The following is a 23,416-nucleotide window of genomic DNA, read 5'->3' on the forward strand; positions in this document are numbered from 1 at the left end:
TGGGGTCTGATCTGAGGTCTTATTGGGGTCTTATTAACATTGGGGGTCTTATTGGGGCTGCATAAAAGGTATTATAAAAACAAATTCAATGTATGGGAACTGTTGGTTGCGATACACATAGATGTTCAGTGCAAGTGCACAAAAATGGAGTCCAGAGAATAAATGAAAAATGATGAGGAACGTAAATGTCACATAGATTGAACGTTTGCTGTCGATACCAGAATAGTTATGGTATATCAATTGAAAGGATTTCCAATCCTGAAAATTCTCACTTTGTAAGGAGGGAACAATTACTTGTGCTCTGCTGGTTCTGTTGTATGCAACATTTACATACCTATGTTATACGGTTTAATTGCTGGTAGGTAATTCAATATTTAGTTGCAGATATGCAGGGCTGTATCTGTTTCAAAACAATGGTCTGCAAAAAACAGATAGAGAAAAATTGGGTACGTTACCGCTCCACGCCGATTTGTGCTTTACCTTGTCCTGCAAGGATGTTACGCGGCGTCCCACGTGGTCTCTCGCTTTATCACGTGGCGTCCCACGTGACTCTGGCGGGGCGGTGAGTCATTCAATCCGGGATTCCTGATAGGTCTTCTTATAACTTCGAGGTTTAGAAGAAATGCGGTTGTTATTTTTTCGCTTGATGTAGTTGGTTGGGCGAATAACAGCGATGTTTTGTAGTTGTCCCGGCCTTTATAATCATCACTGTTTCTCTGTACCAAATGCGTTTCGGGGTGAATTCCTGCCCCTTCCTCAGTGGTTAATAGTTGTATACAGGGAAGTGAGGGTTTATAAATAGTTTTCTTCAAAAGGGGTGTTGCCCAAATTGTATTAGGTCATTTCTAAGTCCGACTTTTGGACATATGGGGGCCGATGATAATATTGTGGTTTTGGTCGTGGTTACCATCACTAAATAAATCATATAATATAGTATTGATACATAGTCGCAAATATTCGATTTGATACACAATTTAAGACAATCTGAAAAAAGTATTCAATTTAATAAACAATTTAAGAGTGTAAAAAAGGATAAAGGGGAAAATGTATATATGCATATTTGTAAATACGGTATATAAAAAATTGGACTTAAAAAAAGATAAAACAAAGTTTGTTCTGACCTGTAGATATGTTGTGTTAGAGAATTGTCTTACTCCAGAAAGTTGTTATATACTATGGACTGGAACCATAATCATTTATGATTTAAAACCGTAAAAAATTTCAAAGCGGTTGGTATGTGGTTTTTATGCGATTTAATTTTTTTAAATTAAGTTTGATTGTTGCATCACCCTGATCGGGTGTCTGGGGTCCACAGCACAGCTCTGTGACTCTAGACCCCCCCAGGGGTGTTGCAACTTGCCCCCCTGCACCCCCCACATGGATTTTTTTTGCATACGCTGACTGTGGCCAGGACTGTTAGCGAATCGCCCACCCCACCGCTGTTCAGCTTCGGACGGCTGATCAGCGAGTTTGAATCTTTTTTGCCTTTTTTTGGGTTTTCACTTTTCTATTTAGTTTTTTTTTTCTGTTAGGTTTAGGGCAAAGTCTGCGAACACCCGTGCCCCCACACACATGCACACTAAATAAAGTTTTCCACGCACACACACACACTCCCCTATGGCCCGCCGGATGTTCTCGGCCGAGGAGGCATAAGCCCAGCTAGCCTCCGACTCCGAGAGCCCCAGTGAGGACGAGGATGACCCCACTTTCCTCTTGTCATCCGCGTGCTCATCATCTAGCCATGATGAGCCCCCAAGGCGGCGGAGATACCGCCAGGCGGAGCAAGGGGACCGCCATGCCAGGGACCCTATGGCTTGTACTAGTTTTCCAGCCCACCAGATAAGTCCACCTGAGCCCCCTACCGGTGAACTTGCATGGTGTACCCCAGAGGATTTTGAGCCTGTGATTCCTGATTTTGTTGGCCAACCAGGAATCCAGATTCCCACAGTGGGCTTCACTGAATGACTATTTTAGTCTTTTTTTCAGTGACCGCTTTGTGAATCTGATGGTGGAGCAAACAAACTTATATGCCCAACAGTTCAATGCTCAACACCCGGGCTCCTTTTTGGCTAGGGCCGGTGGCTGGACTCCGGTCAGTGCAGCCGAGATGAGGACGTTTTGGGGCCTTGTGCTGCACATGGGCCTAGTCCAAAAAAAATGTGTCAGGCATTACTGGAGTGGGGACGTCCTCTACCAGACCCCACTTTACAGTACGGCCATGACACGCTCCCGTTTTGAGGCCATTCGGAAATGCCTGCATTATGCAGATAATGCAGCATGTCCCTCCCAAGGTGATCCTGCCTATGACCGCCTGTACAAAATCAGGCCGGTCATCGATCACTTCGGGGCCAAGTTTTTGGAGGCCTATGTACCTGGAAGAGAGGTCGCGGTTGAGTCTCTCATTGCTTTCAAGGGGAGACTCATTTTCCGCCAGTATGTTCCCTCTAAGCGGGCGAGGTATAGCGTGAAGCTGTACAAACTTTGTGAGAGTACCTCAGGGTACACTTACAAGTTTCGTGTGTACAAGGGGCGAGATTCCCGTATTCAACCCCCAGAATGTCCCCCCACTCTGGGTGTTAGCGGGAAACTTGTGTGGGACCTTATGCACCCACTGCTAGATAAGGGTTACCACCTGTACGTGGATAACTTTTATACTAGTATCCCCTTGTTCCAGTCCCTCGCCGCCAGATACACGTCCGCTTGTAGTCAGACCCGTGCCCTTACCAGTGAAAACCTGTTGCTGATCAGATATAAGGACAAGAGGGATACTGAATTGTGGACAGTCCTTGTACTGTCCACAATTCACGGTAACGGCATCACCCCTGACCCTGTGCGAGGTACCGCGGCAACGGTCCTAAAGCCCGATTGTATCGTCGACTACAATCGGTATATGGGAGGAGTTAATCTCTCTAATCAAGTCCTCAAGCCATATAACGCCATGCGCAAAACCCGGGCAAGGTGCAAAAAAGTAGCAGTCTACTTGGTACAGGTTGCCTTGTACAACTCTTGTGCTGTCCCAGAGCGCTGGCAACACAGGGAAATTCCTTCAGTTCTATAAGGCAGTCCTCAAGGACCTGATCTTTTCTGACCGGGAAAGAGCAGGCCGGAGTACCTCAGGCACTGGAGGCGCCCCGATGGTCCCATGCCAACACTTTCCAGGTGTGGTCCCCCATACTGGAAAGAAGGGACGGTACCAAAAAAAAGGTGCAGAGTGTGTCACAGGAGGGGAATAAGGAAGGACACCACCACTCAGTGGGACACGTGCCCCGATCATCTGGGCCTCTGCATTATTGGTTGCTTCAGGGAGTACCACACTTCCATGGAGTACTAAATTTATAATCCCCTTCCCCAATTTTAATTCCATTTAGCCACTGACAATCGAAAAAAAAACTATGGCTCTCAGACTTGAGATACCAATAAAAACTAAAATAAATAAAAAAGTAGACATATTAGGTATCGCCGTGTCCGTAAGAATCTGCTCTAAAAAATACCCCATGACCTAACCCCTCAGCTGAACACGGTCAAAACAATTAAATAAAAACGGTGCAAAAAGAGGTATTTTTTTGTCACCTTACATCACAAAAAGTGTAATAGCAAGCGATAAAAAAGTCATATGCCCCCCAAAATAGTGCCAATAAAACCGTCCTCTCATCCCGGAAAAAATGAGCCCCTACCTAAGACAATCAGCTAAAAAAAAAAAAAACTGACAGGCTATGGAGATACTAAAATGTTTTTTTTTGTTTTAAAAAGGATAATATAGTGTAAAACCTAAATAAATTTTAAAAAAAGTAGACATATTAGGTATCGTTGCGTCTGTAAGAATCTGCTCTATAAAAATACCTCATGACCTAACCCCTCAGATGAACACGGTAAAAAAAAAAAAGGTGCAAAAACAGCTATTTTTGGGCAAATTTTCAATTTTAATCCATTTTTTTCCAGTAACAAAGCAAGGATTAACAGGCAAACAAAACTTAATATTTATTACCCTGATTCTGCAGCTTACAGAAACACCCCATATGTGGTCGTAAACTGCTGTATGACCAAACGGCAGGGAGCAGAAGGAAAGGAACGCCATATGGATTCTGGAAGGCAGATTTTGATGGCCTTTTTTTTGGCACCATGTTCCATTTGAAGAACCCCTGATGCACCCCTAGAGTAGAAACTCCATAAAAGTGACGCAATCTAAGAAACCACACCCCTCAAGGTATTCAAAACTGATTTTACTAACTTTATTAACCCTTTAGGTGTTCCTCAACAGTTTATGGCAAATGGAGATGAAATTTCAGAATTTCTATTTTTGGTAACCTTGCCTCACAAAAATGTAATATAGAGCAACCAAAAATCATATGTAAAAAAAAAAAAAAAAAAAAAAACTCACTGAAAAAAGTGGCCTAAATGGGTGGAAATGCTCCAAATCCAGACACTGTAGCGTGTCTATCACCGGGGGAGCAATTTCTCTGCATGCGGTCCGCAGATTACAGCAATCCCCAGCAAAATATGCGTACAATTGAGGATGCCGGGGCGGACCGCATGCACCACAAGGACATCTTACACAAAATGATACATTGTGCAGATGAAAAAATATATATATACACAAATCACTGCAAAAAATGCACCAAAATGATACGCAACTGACAATACTAGCTAATTCCTCATGCCGATGTTAATAGCTCAGTACTTTGCCAATATCTTCCAGTCAGGAACATATCGGAGCCCCTCATGCACCACATCACTGTGTCTCAGCATGCATGGGGTCCTACCACTCAACTGCCTGTGGTGTGTGAACAGGGTCTGAACAGTGCTAGAAACCAACTCACAGCCAGGCTCTCACATGCCTCCATAGTGGTATCACCAATGCACTGTGAGTTAGAATAAAGCTGTGAGCCGCACCCACAACAGACCATGTGACACAGAAGCTACCAGGTGAAAAAGAACGTTACCAGCAAAATAAAGTGGCACATTCCATATACATAAAGACAAAAAACTCACTGAAAAAACGGGTGGAAATGCTCCAAACCCAGACACTGTAGCCTATAACCGGGGGAGCAATTCCTCTGCATGCTAATGTTCTTTTGCACTTGGTAGCTTCTGTGTCGCATGGTCTGTTGTCCCTAGAGTAGAAACTCCATAAAAATGACCCCATTTTGGAAACTACAGGATAAGGTGGCAGTTTGGGACTATTTTTAGGGTACATATGATTTTTACACCGTGTGCCCGTACAGTAGTTTACGACCACATATGCGGTGTTTATAAAAATTACATAATCAGGGCAATAAAATATTGAGTTTTATTTGGCTGTTAACCCTTGCTTTGTTACTGTAAAAAATTTATCAAAATGGAAAATTTGCCCAAAAATAATAAAAATCTAAATTCTGAAATTTTATCTCCATTTGCCATTAACTCTTGTGGAACACCTAAAGGGTAAGCGACGTTTGTAAAATCAGTTTTGAATACCTTGAGGGGTGTAGTTTCTAGAATGGGGTAATTTTTGGGTGGTTTCTATTATGTAAGCCTCACAAAGTGACTTCAGACCTGAACTGGTCCTTAAAAAGTGGGTTTTTGAAAATTTATGAAAAGTTTCAAAATTTGCTTCTAAGCCTTGTAACATCCCCAAAAAATAAAATGGCATTCCTAAAATGATCCGAACATGAAGTAGACATATGGGGAATGTAAAGTAATAACAATTTTAGGAGGTATTACTATGTATTATAGAAGTAGAGAAATTGAAACTTGGAAATTTACAAATTTTTCCAAATTTTGGGTAAATTTTGTATTTATTTAATAAATAAAAAAGATTTTTTGTTACTCCATTTTACCGGTGTCATGAAGTACAATATGTAAAAAAAAAAAACTGTCTCAGAATGACCTGGATAAGTAAAAGCGTTTTAGGCTACATTCACACGTCAGTATTTTTCTATAATCCGATTTTCTGTCCGTTTTTTGCGGATCCGTTGTTCCTGAAAATGTTTCCGTATGTCATCCGTTTTTTGCGGATCTGCAAAAAACGGAAAGATGTATAAATTTAAAGAAGCAGATAAAGTTGTTTGGATTTCTTGAAAAAATGTGAAAAAAAATAAGTGAATAAAAGACAAGATACTGTATGTGTTACCTCAGGTGCCATTTTCTTTGGTTCATCGTGAGGTAAAGAGCTCTGTGTGGAAATTTTGCTGTATAGCCATTTTTCCGTGCATACTCTACTGCGATAACATGCCGAAGGATATTTGTGGAGTTCTGTTCCATTGGGTCTTATTTCGCTTATTTGGACAACAAGCAGCAATGTTGGAAGAAGAACCGGAGAGGAGGAGGAGGAGACAGTGGATTCATCCCATTGTTGCGCAGAGACTTCAGAAGGGACAATTTCATACACTTTATAATGATCTGCGTCAAGACCCCTTCAAGTTTCAAAATTTTTGCCGTATGTCCATGGAGTCATTTGATCACCTTTTGTCGTCTCTCCACCCAGACCTTAACTTCATGGACACTAGCATGCGGCGCAGCATCTCTGCCGAACAAAGGCTTATTGTCACGTTGAGGTAAGTTTTTATCGGTAATGTGAATATTTTGTGTTTTTTAATTGAACTAAACTAAAAAAAATTTTTTCCCACAGATTCCTTGCAACTGGAAATTCGTTTGCATCGTTGCACTTTGAATTTTTGCTAGGGATCTCAACTATCTCTGGGATTGTCTGCCATACGTGTAAAGTCATATGGCAGCGACTCAGAGATGCGGTGATGCCCACCCCCAAGGCGGAAGATTGGCTTCGTATCGCCGAGGGATTTTACCAATCCGCGCAGTTTCCAAACTGCATTGGGGCACTGGACGGAAAGCACATCCGTTCGAAGAAACCGCCTCACTCAGGGTCCCGGTTCTTCAATTACAAGCAATATTTTTCTGTAGTGCTGATGGCCTTGGTTGACAGTAACTACAAGTTTGTAATTGTGGATATTGGGGCCTATGGGAGCACTTCAGACAGCCGCATCTTTAGTGTTTCCAGAATGGGTGAACGGCTTCGTGAAAACAAGCTTGCCCTGCCAGAGCCATAAAGACTACCCGGATCTGCAGGTCCGCCGGCTCCATTTGTGATCGTGGCAGACGAAGGATTCGCATTGTCACATCACCTGATGCGGCCCTTCCCTAGACGCGATCTGGATGACAGGAAGCGCATCTTCAATTATCGATTGACTCGCGCCCGTCGGTATGTGGAGTGCGCTTTTGGAATACTGTCCAGTAAGTGGAGAGTATTCATGTCATCCATACAAATGAATCCGGACAATGCCACCCTGGTGATACAGGCTTGTGTACTGCTGCACAACTTCACCAGGATACATGATGCCTCCGCTGATGCTGATATTGGTCAAAATGTGCCATCTTCTGTCAATTTTGATCTCAGTCGGACTGGACGACCGGGAACGGCTGGGCTAGCTGTTCGGGAATTCTATGCCGACTTTTTCAGCAGTCCAGAGGGCATTACCGTGACAATTGGAAGCCATCCGTGGAAGTCGTTGATTTCAGCTTGAATCTGGTTTCCAAATTACTATCTAAATTTTCAATTTATTAGTTTAGTTAGATCCCCTGTTGTTAGTTTAGTTTAGAGACTCGCAAGATAAAGAGGACCCTTGACGTGGGCTTGCGAGCTGAGGTATTTAATATTTGACAAATGACTATCATTCTCTCAAAATTTGGTGATAGTGTTTTAAACTTTTTTTTTTTTGGCTATTAAATACCTTCAAATACCTCTAAATAACATTAATCAAAAAATGTTCGAAATGTGTTTTTGAATTGTGCTTTTGTAACCCCAAAAGTTTTTTTTTTTAAACAAATCAAATTTTTAAAAATTTGTGTTTGCCGTAAATTTTATTACCTATATGTTATTAACGTTAATTCTATAAATAAAAATTAATAGACATATTTAAATGAAAAATGACATTTATTTCAGAAAACAATTTTTTAGTAAAGGATAAAATTATAGCTCAAAAAGATCCCTTGTAAAAGGGCCAGGGTTGGAACTGGGGAGACGAGTTCCCTGTGAAGACCTGGGGTGTCCAGCCTCGAATTGAAAACTCCCCTGGGTAGAGATTTCTCCATGATGGAAACGAGATGGGGGTGGATTATGGGAATACGTTGGAGCATATGGCCTCCAATTCAGCATAGCATCTCGGTCGCGCTCCAAATTGTGAACAGTTTCAATGGGCTCTTGTGGACCTGCAAATAGGTCCATTAAAAGTGCCACAGCAGATAGACACCGAGCTTTTCGTTCCTCTGGTATTTTTTTAAGTAAGGGCACCAAACTTTTAACCATGGTTTCGTCCGCACTCTCACCACGATTCTGGTTTAGATACTCCATAACCCTTGCTTCAACAATGGCTCGAGTATCTAAACCAGAATCGTGGGGAGGGGGACCCCTACGTCTACCAGAGGAACGAGGCTGGGTGCTTATCTGCTGTGGCACTGTGAGATTTTCAGGGACATCCTCCATGACCGCTTCTAATGGCGGAGTTTCATCCGTGGATGGAGGGGCCGATGGATTTTCTAGGGAAGATGGCCCAGATGGTGCTTGGACATCCTCCGGAGCGTTGCTGAGATTATCAACGGTCCTGTAAAATATTTTCATAAGTATTATTAAAGTTAATTATTCTAGAAAATCAAAAAAGTAAAAATGTAAAAAATTATTTGACAGACATGCAGATCTGGAAAACGTCAAGCAGTTTCAGAACTACATTTCCCATCATTTCCGAACGGCATACAGAAATCCTCTTAATAGGACCATTGTGGGAGTTGCTAGTTGACAACAGTTTTATGAATGACGCAGGGTCACTATCCAAGCTATTGGATATGAAAATACCATAGGCCCACTGCAGACGAGAATAACTGATTCTGTCTGGATAGATTGACTATCTAGTTCAACTAAACCCACAGGATTCCTCACTCAATGAGTGTTGTCCAACTAAAACTCCCACGTTGGCCTGCTGTAAGCTGATAGCTGTATGCTGTTCGGGCATGCTGGTAGTTGTAGTTTGGCAACAGCTGGAGGGCCGCAGGTTGAGCATGCCTGGTATTTTATAACATAGAGGCTTTCTCATGGTGATGGGGACGTTTCAAGATAAAAAATACCATTGGATAGGAGAAAAATCTGATCCAATGGAATATTAATAGGGACTCCTGACTTTACAATGAAAGGCGATGGGAAATGGATCCGTTTACAATTGCACCATATTGTGTAACTGCAAAAGGATCCGTTCACATTTACTTACATTGTACCTCAGGACGGATCCCTTTGGTTCGCCATTTCCTGGAGCACACCTAAATTCGTCATACATCATTTAGATGCCCGCCTCCTGAGTGTAAAAGAGGCATGATGCCGGTCAAATTTATGCATTCTAAATGGATCCATATCCAATCAGAATGCATTGGTCCATAACTGTTCATTTTTGGGCCGCTTGCGAGAGCCTGAAAACTGATTTTACAGGTCGACCGAGAAACGCCAGTCTGAAAGGAACCAAACTATACTCATCAAGATGACATTGAAATATAATATTAATAAAACATTACTTACGGTCTAGTTTCCATTATTGGCCTTAGAAATTGTAAATTCTCGGTATATAGGTATGGCTTTTTGGCCAACGATCCATCGCCACTTTTATGCCGCAGGTTCATTTCCCGCTTGAACTGGTCACGACATGAGTACCAGCGGTTTTTAATTTTGCTGACTAGGATAAAAAAAAAAAAAAGAATAAACAGACATATATTTTAACCACCTCCGGACCGCCTAACGCAGGATCGCGTTCCGGAGGTGGCAGCGCTGCGCACAGTCACGCATATATGCGTCATCTCGCGAGACGCGAGACTTCCTGTGAATGCGCGCACACAGGAACGGAAGGTAAGAGAGTTGATCTCCAGCCTGCCAGCGGCGATTGTTCGCTGGCAGGCTGGAGATGTGTTTTTTTTAACCCCTAACAGGTATATTAGACGCTGTTTTGATAACAGCGTCTAATATACCTGCTACCTGGTCCTCTGGTGGTCCCCTTTGTTTGGATCGACCACCAGAGGACACAGGTAGCTCAGTAAAGTAGCACCAAGCACAACTACACTACACTACACCCCCCCCGTCACTTATTAACCCCTTATTAGCCCCTGATCACCCCATATAGACTCCCTGATCACCCCCCTGTCATTGATTACCCCCCCTGTCATTGATCACCCCCCTGTAAAGCTCCATTCAGATGTCCGCATGATTTTTACGGATGCACTGATAGATGGATCGGATCCGCAAAACGCATCCGGACGTCTGAATGAAGCCTTACAGGGGCGTGATCAATGACTGTGGTTATCACCCCATATAGACTCCCTGATCACCCCCCTGTCATTAATTACCCCCCTGTAAAGCTCCATTCAGATGTCCGCATGATTTTTACGGATGCACTGATAGATGGATCGGATCCGCAAAACGCATCCGGACGTCTGAATTAAGCCTTACAGGGGCATGATCAATGACTGTGGTTATCACCCCATATAGACTCCCTGATCACCCCCCTGTCATTGATTACCCCCCCTGTCATTGATCACCCCCCTGTAAAGCTCCATTCAGATGTCCGCATGATTTTTACGGATGCACTGATAGATGGATCGGATCCGCAAAACGCATCCGGACGTCTGAATGAAGCCTTACAGGGGCGTGATCAATGACTGTGGTTATCACCCCATATAGACTCCCTGATCACCCCCCTGTCATTAATTACCCCCCTGTAAAGCTCCATTCAGATGTCCGCATGATTTTTACGGATGCACTGATAGATGGATCGGATCCGCAAAATGCATCCGGACGTCTGAATTAAGCCTTACAGGGGCATGATCAATGACTGTGGTTATCACCCCATATAGACTCCCTGATCACCCCCCTGTCATTGATTACACCCCTGTCATTGATCAACCCCCTGTAAAGCTCCATTCAGATGTCCGCATGATTTTTACGGATCCACTGATAGATGGATCGGATCCGCAAAACGCATCCGGACGTCTGAATGAAGCCTTACAGGGGTGTGATCAATGACTGTGGTGATCACCCCATATAGACTCCCTGATCACCCCCCTGTCATTGATTACCCCCCTGTCATTGATTACCCCCCTGTCATTGATCACCCCCCTGTAAAGCTCCATTCAGATGTTTGCATGATTTTTACGGATCCACTGATAGATGGATCGGATCCGCAAAACGCATACGGACGTCTGAATGAAGCCTTACAGGGGCGTGATACATGACTGTGGTTATCACCCCATATAGACTCCCTGATCACCCCCCTGTCATTGATTACCCCCCCTGTCATTGATCAACCCCCTGTAAAGCTCCATTCAGATGTCCGCATGATTTTTACGGATCCACTGATAGATGGATCGGATCCGCAAAATGCATACGGACGTCTGAATGAAGCCTTCCAGGGGGGGTGATCAATGACTGTGGTGATCACCCCATATAGACTCCCTGATCACCCCCCTGTCATTGATCACCCCCCTGTCATTGATCACCCTCTGTAAGGCTCCATTCAGACATTTTTTTGGCCCAAGTTAGCGGAATTATTATTATTTTTTCTTACAAAGTCTCATATTCCACTAACTTGTGTCAAAAAATAAAATCTCACATGAACTCACCATACCCCTCACGGAATCCAAATGCGTAAAATTTTTTAGACATTTATATTCTAGACTTCTTCTCACGCTTTAGGGCCCCTAGAATGCCAGGGCAGTATAAATACCCCACATGTGACCCCATTTCGGAAAGAAGACACCCCCAGGTATTCCGTGAGGGGCATATTGAGTCCATGAAAGATTGAAATTTTTGTCCCAAGTTAGCGGAACGGGAGACTTTATGAGAAAAAAATTAAAAATATCAATTTCCGCTAACTTGTGCCAAAAAAAAAAATTTTCTATGAACTCGCCATGCCCCTCATTGAATACCTTGGGGTGTCTTCTTTCCAAAATGGGGTCACATGTGGGGTATTTATACTGCCCTGGCATTCTAGGGGCCCCAAAGCGTGAGAAGAAGTCTGGTATCCAAATGTCTAAAAATGCCCTCCTAAAAGGAATTTGGGCACCTTTGCGCATCTAGGCTGCAAAAAAGTGTCACACATCTGGTATCGCCGTACTCAGGAGAAGTTGGGGGATGTGTTTTGGGGTGTCATTTTACATATACCCATGCTGGGTGAGAGAAATATCTTGGTCAAATGCCAACTTTGTATAAAAAAATGGGAAAAGTTGTCTTTTGCCAAGATATTTCTCTCACCCAGCAAGGGTATATGTAAAATCACACCCCAAAACACATTCCCCAACTTCTCCTGAATACGGCGATACCACATGTGTGACACTTTTTTGCAGCCTAGGTGGGCAAAGGGGCCCATATTCCAAAGAGCACCTTTAGGATTTTACAGGTCATTTACCTACTTACCACACATTAGGGCCCCTGGAAAATGCCAGGGCAGTATAACTACCCCACAAGTGACCCCATTTTGGAAAGAAGATACCCCAAGGTATTCCGTGGGGGGCATGGCGAGTTCCTAGAATTTTTTATTTTTTGTCACAAGTTAGTGGAAAATGCTGATTTATTTTTTTTTTTTTCATACAAAGTCTCATATTCCACTAACTTGTGACAAAAAATAAAAACTTCCATGAACTCACTATGCCCATCAGCGAATACCTTGGGGTCTCTTCTTTCCAAAATGGGGTCACTTGTGGGGTAGTTATACTGCCCTGGCATTCTAGGGGCCCAAATGTGTGGTAAGGAGTTTGAAATCAAATTCTGTAAAAAATGACCAGTGAAATCCGAAAGGTGCTCTTTGGAATATGGGCCCCTTTGCCCACCTAGGCTGCAAAAAAGTGTCACACATCTGTTATCTCCGTACTCAGGAGAAGTTGGGGAATGTGTTTTGGGGTGTCATTTTATATATACCCATGCTGGGTGAGAGAAATATCTTGGCAAAAGACAACTTTTCCAATTTTTTTATACAAAGTTGGCATTTGACCAAGATATTTCTCTCACCCAGCATGGGTATATGTAAAAAGACACCCCAAAACACATTCCTCAACTTCTCCTGAATACAGAGATACCAGATGTGTGACACTTTTTTGCAGCCTAGGTGGGCAAAGGGGCCCATATTCCAAAGAGCACCTTTCGGATTTCACTGGTCATTTTTTACAGAATTTGATTTCAAACTCCTTACCACACATTTGGGCCCCTAGAATGCCAGGGCAGTATAACTACCCCACAAGTGACCCCATTTTGGAAAGAAGAGACCCCAAGGTATTCGCTGATGGGCATAGTGAGTTCATGGAAGTTTTTATTTTTTGTCACAAGTTAGTGGAATATGAGACTTTGTATGAAAAAAATAAATAAAAAAAATCATCATTTTCCACTAACTTGTGACAAAAAATAAAAAATTCTAGGAACTTGCCATGCCCCTCACGGAATACCTTGGGGTGTCTTCTTTCCAAAATGGGGTCACTTGTGGGGTAGTTATACTGCCCTGGCATTCTAGGGGCCCAAATGTGTGGTAAGGAGTTTGAAATCAAATTCTGTAAAAAATGACCTGTGAAATCCGAAAGGTGCTCTTTGGAATGTGGGCCCCTTTGCCCACCTAGGCTGCAAAAAAGTGTCACACATCTGGTATCTCCGTACTCAGGAGAAGTTGGGGAATGTGTTTTGGGGTGTCATTTTACAGATACCCATGCTGGGTGAGAGAAATATCTTGGCAAAAGACAACTTTTCCCATTTTTTTATACAAAGTTGGCATTTGACCAAGATATTTATCTCACCCAGCATGGGTATATGTAAAATGACACCCCAAAACACATTCCTCAACTTCTCCTGAATACAGAGATACCAGATGTGTGACACTTTTTTGCAGCCTAGGTGGGCAAAGGGGCCCATATTCCAAAGAGCACCTTTCGGATTTCACAGGTCATTTTTTACAGAATTTGATTTCAAACTCCTTACCACACATTTAGGCCCCTAGAATGCCAGGGCAGTATAACTACCCCACAAGTGACCCCATTTTGGAAAGAAGAGACCCCAAGGTATTTCGTGATGGGCATAGTGAGTTCATAGAAGTTTTTATTTTTTGTCACAAGTTAGTGGAATATGAGACTTTGTAAGAAATTTTTTTTTTTTAAAAAAATCATCATTTTCCGCTAACTTGTGACAAAAAATAAAAAGTTCTATGAACTCACTATGCCCATCAGCGAATACCTTAGGGTGTGTACTTTCCGAAATGGGGTCATTTGTGGGGTGTTTGTACTGTCTGGCCATTGTAGAACCTCAGGAAACATGACAGGTGCTCAGAAAGTCAGAGCTGCTTCAAAAAGCGGAAATTCACATTTTTGTACCATAGTTTGTAAACGCTATAACTTTTACCCAAAGCATTTTTTTTTTACCCAAACATTTTTTTTTTATCAAAGACATGTAGAACAATAAATTTAGAGCAAAATTTATATATGGATCTCGTTTTTTTTGCAAAATTTTACATTTTTGCAAAAAAATCGTTAAATTTCGATTAATAACAAAAAAAGTAAAAATGTCAGCAGCAATGAAATACCACCAAATGAAAGCTCTATTAGTGAGAAGAAAAGGAGGCAAAATTAATTTGGGTGGTAAGTTGCATGACCGAGCAATAAACGGTGAAAGTAGTGTAGGTCAGAAGTGTAAAAAGTGGCCTGGTCTTTCAGGGTGTTTAAGCACTGGGGGCTGAGGTGGTTAAATTTGCAATCATTAAAAAAAAAAAAAACATATCTGAGATTTACACACTATCCAAACACTCTAATCTACTCAATTTAAAGTATTAGCTGTAAGGCTGGCATGCAGTACCTCAGGCCCTCATGCTTCCAAACTACAACTCCCATCATTTCTGCACAGGCTACAGCTATTAGCCTATAGCATGGCATGTTAGGTGTTGTAGATTGTCCAAAGTTGGATGGCCACAGCTTGAGCAGCCATGCTATAAGGAGTTAACATGTTTGCAAGGCCTAAAAAAAAAAGTAGCCATATGCAGCTGTATTAATAATGCCTTGCTATGCACAGGTTTGCAAAGAGAAAATCTGGGACTGGGGGGTTCAAATGTTTGCAAATCAGTTCCAAAAGCATGCATATGCAGATGTATATGAATGCCTTGCTATGCACAGGTTTGCAAAGTAAAAATCTTATACGTATGGATTTTAAAAGTTTGCAAAGCAAAAAAAAGCATGAATATGCAACTGGATCTTTATTCTATATGGAATGCATGGTCAGCCTGCTGCTCTCCAAATGCTGAAAAACTACTACTCTAGACAGCACGTCATAGGAGGAGTTGTAGTTAGGAGAGCCATAGTTTACACATTCCTGAATACATGCATTTCATACAAGAAATATGACCAGACATATATACATATATAAATTACTCACTGATGATCTGACGCTTCTTGGAGTCTGCTTTCGCAAAATCTGCCCCATCAATTTCCTTGGCAATCTCCTCCCAGGACCTTTCCTTCTGCACTCGGTCATGGTATGACTCCAGTCGTGTATCCCATAGATTGGGACGCTCTTCAATTAATGTAATCAATCGTTCCACATCATACAGTGGCATCCTGACAACTTATTCCAGTCTGATTACCAAAAAACAGGATCCAGCTCTGCCAAGCCCTTCCCCTTTGGTTTCTGTGGGCAGGATTTAATTTCCAGGAACGGATTCCGTATAAAACGGATGACATACGGAATGACATCCGTATGTCATCCGTTTTTTGCGGATCCATTGACTTTGTATTGTACCAGGATCCGATTTTTCAGGAAAAGAATAGGACATGTTTTATATTTAAACGGACATGCGGAACGGAACAACAGAAACGGACAGCACACATTGTGCTGTCCGATTTTTTCCAGGACCCATTGAAAATGAATGGGTCCAGATCTGGTCCTGATCTGTTCCGCAAAAAACGGAACAGATCAGGAAAGAAAAAACGGACGTGTGAATGGACCCTAAAAGCTATTCACACATTAAGTGACACTGGTCAGTTTTGCAAAAAATTACCTGGTCCTTAAGGTGAAATATGGCCGTGCCCTTAAGGAAAAAAACAAAAACCTGCTACCGGAAATTGACTTTTCCAGGATGATCTGGGTGTGATTCTACAAAAAGCAGTTGACATGGGAATAATCAATACAAAATAACAGACGTTTTATATGTTGCCTAAGATTCATAAAAATGCTAAAACTCCACAAGGACGCCCGATAGTCTCAGGTAACAACAACATGTGTGAAGCTGCCAGTAAGTTGATCGACCATATCCTTAGACCACTGGTTGAAAGCCTCTCTTCATATCTTAAGGATACAGGTGATCTTTTATGGAAAGAGGATGGATTACAACTAGATGAGGATATGCTTTTGGTCACGTGTGACGTTAAAGCACTTTATATATCCATCCGTCATGAGGATGGCATCTTGGCTGCAACACATTTCTTGATGACTTCTAACATACGAAGTGAGTATGCCTCGTTTATTCTTGATTTGCTTGAGTTTACGTTGCGGCATAATTTTTTCACCTTTAAGGGGTCGTTCTACCTACAGCTCCAGGGAACCGCAATGGGGGCGTCTTCTACGCCCTCTTATGCAAATATTTTCCTGGGGCTGTGGGAGAGGAACATATTTCTAACTGACCCGATTAAGCACATCGAGAAGGTCCACATGTGGTGTCGTTATATTGACGACGTGCTTATGATTTGGCAGGGCAGCGCTGAGGATCTGAAGGAGTTCATGTCATCTCTTAATGAGAATAACATAAATATCCATCTTACGTATAAGATGGGGAGAACCAAGATGGATTTTCTGGATGTGACTCTACATGTTGATAATGATGGCTTTATACACACAGACCTGTTTCGGAAGCCCACCGCTGTGAACAGCCTCCTCTGTGCCGACTCCTATCACTCCAAGAAACTGCTGAATGGTGTACCTATCGTACAGTTTTTAAGATAGAGAAGAATATGTTCCAGAGAGGATGATTTTGAGAAACGGGCTGATGATCTAACCAAGAGATTTAAAGACCGTGGATATAGTGATTGCTCGGTAAGGAAAGCATATATGCGTGCTAAACATTCTAAAAGAGAGAAACCGTTGGAAGATCAAGGTAGACACAAGGATGGGGGAAAAATATTGAGATTCATCACATCATATAACTCTGGTCATGAGGAGGTTGTTTCAATACTTGAGAAACATTGGAATATATTACGGATGGACCATACCCTGCGGGGCTATATACCTCAGCATCCCTCTCTCACCTTCAGACGGGAAAGGAACTTGAAAGATATGCTAGTTCATAGTCATTATGAAGGCAAAACTACAGAGAATTTGTTTGGCTTTAAGGGTCCGAAATGGGGCTGTCGCCCCTGTGGAAAATGTGTTGCATGTCCCAACATCTTACGAACAAACACCTTCACAGATTGCACTGGGCAGAAAATCTACAAAATCACGCACAACAATGGGGGTGATTTATGTAGCTACCTGCCCCTGTAATCTCCCTTATGTAGGGATGACTTCAAGACAACTGAGACAACGGACAAGAGAACATGTCCTCGGAAGTACGGGGGCAAAGGATGAAGAGGACCCCCAGAACCTGAAAACTATTCCCCGGCATTTCAAGATCCATCATAACAGTGACGCCTCTCTTCTTAAGGTAAGGGGGATTGATAGGGTTCTGATAGGGGGGGAGAGGAGGTAATTGGAAGAAGGTTCTGGCTCAGAAAGAAGTGAAGTGGATCTTCAAATTAAATACTGTTATGCCATCTGGTTAAATACTGTTATGCCATCTGGTTTTTCACCATACTTGGGGTAGTTCTCTAATCACATTTTTTTCTTGTGTTAATTATGTCCTCTGTTGGTCCAAGTGGTGTTGATCTTCTTGACCTTTTTAATGTATGATTTTATATTGTGATTTTAACATCATTTTCTGTATTATTAGGTTATTTCGGTTGCTAAATATGTATGGAGATATATATATATTTTGTACCATCCTAAAATATCTGGATCGATAAAAAGTTGGAGACGAAAGGGATGAAACCATATAGGACGGAGAATACAAGCAAGGAGGGGGTTAAATGGAGAATACATATATATTTTTACGGAAGTAACAAAAAAAAAAAAAGGCAGCATCTCTATTCGATGTTACACTGAATATACAGTACAGACCAAAAGTTTGGACACACCTCATTCAAAGAGTTTTCTTTATTTTCATGACTATGAAGGCATCAAAACTATGAATCTGGAATTATATACATAACAAACAAGTGTGAAACAACAGAAAATATGTCATATTCTAGGTTCTTCAAAGTAGCCACCTTGCTTGGATTACTGCTTTGCACACTCTTGGCATTCTCTTGATGAGCTTCAAGAGGTAGTCCCCTGAAATGGTCTTCCAACTGTCTTGAAGGAGTTCCCAGAGATGCTTAGCACTTGTTGGCCCTTTTACCTTCACTCTGCGGTCCAGCTCACCCTAAACCATCTCGATTGGGTTCAGGTCCGGTGACTGTGGAGGCCAGGTCATCTGGCGCAGCACCCCATCACTCTCCTTCATGGTCAAATAGCCCTTACTTTCAAAGTTTTCCCAATTTTTCGGCTGACTGACTGACCTTCATTTCTTAAAGTAATGATGGCAACTCGTTTTTCTTTACTTAGCTGCTTTTTTCTTGCCATAATACAAATTTTAACAGTCTATTCAGTAGGACTATCAACTGTGTATCCACCTGACTTCTCCTCAATGCAACTGATGGTCCCAACCCCATTTATAAGGCAAGAAATCCCACTGACAGGGCACACCTGTGAAGTGAAAACCATTTCAGGGGACTACCTCTTGAAGCTCATCAAGAGAATGCCAAGAGTGTGCAAAGCAGTAATCCAAGCAAAAGGCTTTTATCGACAATTACATGACATTTATGCAAAGAGTCAGTATTTGCAGTGTTTGCCCTTCTTTTCTGGACCTCTGCAATTCGACTGGGCATGCTCTCAATCAGCTTCTGGGCCAATTCCTGACTGATAGCAACCCATTCTTTCATAATCACTTCTTGGAGTTTGTCAGAATTAGTGGGTTTTTGTTTGTCCACCCACCTCTTGAGAATTGACCACAAGTTCTCAATGGGATTAAGATCTGGGGAGTTTCCAGGCCATGGACCCAAAATTTCAACGTTTCGGTCCCCAAGCCACTTAGTTATCACTTTTGCCTTATGGCACGGTGCTCCATCGTGCTGGAAAATGCATTGTTCTTCACCAAACTGTTGTTGGATTGTTGGAAGAAGTTGCTGTTGGAGGGTGTTTTGGTACAATTCTTTATTCATGGCTGTGCTTTTGGGCAAAATTGTGAGTGAGCCCACTCCCTTGGATGAGAAGCAACCTCACACATGAATGGTCTCAGGATGCTTTAGTGTTGGCATGACACAGGACTGATGGTAGCGCTCACCTTTTCTTCTCCGGACAAGCCTTTTTCCAGATGCCCCAAACAATCGGAAAGAGGCTTCATCGGAGAATATGACTTCGCCCCAGTCCTCAGCAGTCCATTCACCATACTTTCTGCAGAAGATCAATCTGTCCCTGATGTTTTTTTTTGGAGAGAAGTGGCTTCTTTGCTGCCTTCTTGACACCAGGCCATCTTCCAAAAGTCTTCGCCTCACTGTGCGTGCAGATGCGCTCACACCTGCCTGCTGCCATTTCTGAGCAAGCTCTGCACTGGTGGCACTCCGATCCCGCAGCTGAATCCTCTTTAGGAGACGATCATGGCGCTTGCTGGACTTTCTTAAACGCCCTGAAGCCTTCTTAACAAGAATTGAACCTCTTTCCTTGAAGTTCTTGATGATGCTATAAATTGTTGATTGAGGTGCAATCTTAGTAGCCACAATATCCTTGCCTGTGAAGCTATTTTTATGGAACGCAATGATGGCTGCACGCGTTTCTTTGCAGGTCACCATGGTTAACAATGGAAGAACAATGATTTCAAGCATCACCCTCCTTTTAACATGTCAAGTCTGCCATTTTAACCCAATCAGCCTGACATAATGATCTCCAGCCTTGTGCTCGTCAACATTCTCACCTGAGTTAACAAGACGATTACTGAAATGATCTCAGCAGGTCTTTTAATGACAGCAATGAAATGCAGTGGAAAGGTTTTTTTGGGATTAAGTTAATTTTCATGGCAAAGAAGGACTATGCAATTCATCTGATCACTCTTCATAACATTCTGGAGTATATGCAAATTGCTATTATAAAAACTTAAGCAGCAACTTTTCCAATTTCCAATATTTATGTAATTCTCAAAACTTTTGGCCATGACTCTACACACACCACTATTATCCCTTGAGAAAGCGACCGCGAAACACGTGTCTGGATCCAGGACTGTCTTGGTCTGTATATATTTTTACTGCACTTCTCTCCTATATGTGATTTGTACTTTGTTGCACTATGCACTTTATATACTGATTGAGGGCTGTGATTTATTTTTACCCATAGCCTGGGAGATGAACTGCTAGTTATATGTATTATAATGTGACAGATCTGTGGATATCAATCCTGTGTGACTAATGCTGCTAATATATATGGATTGCTATGTTTTAAACAAGTGTATGTCCAATAAAAATTTGTGATTCTATATTACATGCTGTTCTGAGTCTAGTTTCGGGTATTTAATTGTAGTTAGTAAGGACAGCTCCATACCGGGCGGTTTTTCGCTCTGTGATTTGGGTGCGTGTCCTTAAGGGGTTAACAGTGTCATGCACAGCGCCCTGCCCCTTTAAAGCGGACCTACAGCAGTGAATAAAAATGGCTTAGTTGTTATGGAAACCTGGTGTAAAACTGCGTGTATGTGGAGACTAAGGGTCTGTGAGCTTCTATTGGCTGATAAGGGCTAATGCATTTTTTGGGAATATCTCACGCAGGGATGTGCTTTTGAACACTGAGCTGTCTGAGCGTGAGCTGTAGGGAGAAAGTCACCGTCCCTCCCACCCCTGCAGCTGACAGAAGTTGATTTAAACCTTCATTTTTTCAATACCTGTTGGCTACGGAGTGGGAGGGACTGTGGCCTAACTGGATCAGAACGTGGCTTAGCGGGACCTGGGGGGCGGGGGTTTTAAGTTCATTCTTTGAGCGTGGCCTGAATAGCCACCCTACCTGCCCCCTGAACTGTGACCACAGCACTCCGCTCCCATACAGTGTCATCCACAGTGCCCTGCCCCTTTAAAGCTGACCTGCAGCAGTGAAGAAAAATGGCTGGGTTGTTATGGAAACCTGGTGTAAAACTGTATGTGGAGACTAAGGACCTGCGAGCTTCTATTGGCTGATAAGGGACAGGTGACCATGTGTATGGCAGTTGGGATATGAAGAGAAAGACCTGCAGGCTTCTATTAGCTAATGTAGGTCATGTGATGTGCTATATTTGCATTTTTTTTTTTATATATCTCAGGAACTGTACGTGCTAGAGAGCCGAGACCCGATCTAAAACCTTCCAGGACACCCGATTTACCTGTGTGCCAAATTTTATGATTGTAAATGTGACCTCATCTATGTTTTCCCTCCATTCTTTCTGATCCCAAGAACTCTAATGAAGATAAGGTTAGAGGGGGCACAAGTAATAATGAATGCCCCTTACTGGCCAAAAAGGTCTTGGTTTTGCCTACTCCAGAAGCTGTCAGCAGGGGAATACTGGATTTTGCCTTCAATTATGGACCTTCTCCATCAGGGTCCAGCCTTCCATCAGAACATCCCACAGCTTAATCTAATTGCCTGGAGGTTGAACGGCTCTTATTGAATCAAGGAGGTGTTTCTGAGGCTGTCATATAGACTTTACTTCACAGTAGAAAATAGATCACCTCCAAAATTTATGTGCTGTTTACAGCTAGGAGAGTGGGAGAAAGTCAAGCTCTCTCCTGTAAATCACCCTACCTTACTGTGTTAGACGATAGAGTGATTTTAAAACATTCACCAGCTTTCCTTCCCAAAGTCTTCTCCAGATTTAATTGTCAACAAGAGATACCACTATCATCATTCTGTGCCTCCCCAGCTTTGGATTAGGAGAGAGTATTCCATCATCTGGATGTAAGGAGATGTCTTCTGGGGTATCTTTAAGCAATTAAGGATATTAGGAAATTTGACCACCTTTTAATCCAGTTTCAAGGGAATCACAAAGGACTAGGAGTTTCTAAAGCTTCAATAGCTCATTGGATAAAATTGGCTATCATTCTATGCTACAAAGAAAAAAGATTTCCCCTCAGACTAGTTTAAAAGCCCATTTAACACAAGCCACGTCCACTTCTTAGGCTGAAAGAGATGCTGCTTCGGTGGATCAGATCTGAAAAGCTGCCACATGGTCTAATCCAATTAAATTTTTTAGGCACTACAAACTTGATGTCATGGCTAACCAAGATCTGGCATCTGGACAAAAGGTCAGTTTGGCCGTAGAACAGTGCTGGTTTGGAGGCATTAGAGTTGATAATTACTCTTACTGGTAATTTGATTTCCCCTTAGCCTACACAGCCTTCTTTCTGTTTGCAAAAAAAAAAAGTATGTATATATATATATTTATTTTTAGATAGTTTGGAAATGATATAATTTGTGAAGCATTTTCGGTTCCCTGTAATTAACTGAAGGGGAGGAGGTGTCTTTATGGGGCTTCCACTGTTTCCTGTCCTTGGGAGGCGGGATAATTCTCCTACTAGCAGCACCTTTGTGGAGGCTACAAGAAATCAATTTACCAATAAGAGTACGGTAATTATCTTTTTAACCCCTTAAGGACCTTGTAATTGTCTGTTTTCGTTTTTCACCGCTTGCCCCAGAGCCATAACTTTTTTATTTTTCCATTCACATAGCCATATGAGGGTTTGATATTTTGTAGTACAATTTATATATATATTTTATAGTGGGAAACTGGAAAAAAAAATTGAAATGGGAAAAATACTGAAAAACACTTTGGACATTTTTTTTTTCATTACCATATTCTGTTATGGTTATGTTTACGGAGCTGTGTGAGGGCGCATTTTTTTGCAGGACAATCTGTAATTTTTATTGATACAATTTTGGAGTGTGTACGACTTTTTGATCACTTCTCATTCAAATTTTTTGGGGAGGTAGTGACAATTCTCGTGAAAAGGGGGTTTACTTATATATTTTTTTCTCCCCCCCCCCCCCCTTTTTTTTGTCACCCTAGGTGACTATGACATGCAATTATTGAACTGCATCTTGTATTCTGTAATGCATGTCTATGCAATACTAAATTTAATATATTTCAATGCAGTGTTGCCACCTACAGGCCTGCATTGGAATATACTAGTAATTGGCCTGTAAGCCTTGAACAGACTTACGGTAGGTTCCATTCACATGGACCACAAAAATATGGATGATGTTCATGTTGCATTCGTTTTTTTTGTTTTGAGG

The sequence above is a fragment of the Bufo bufo genome, chromosome 2 (genome assembly GCF_905171765.1).
Source record: "Bufo bufo chromosome 2, aBufBuf1.1, whole genome shotgun sequence".
In the NCBI taxonomy this organism is placed as follows: Eukaryota; Metazoa; Chordata; class Amphibia; order Anura; family Bufonidae; genus Bufo; species Bufo bufo.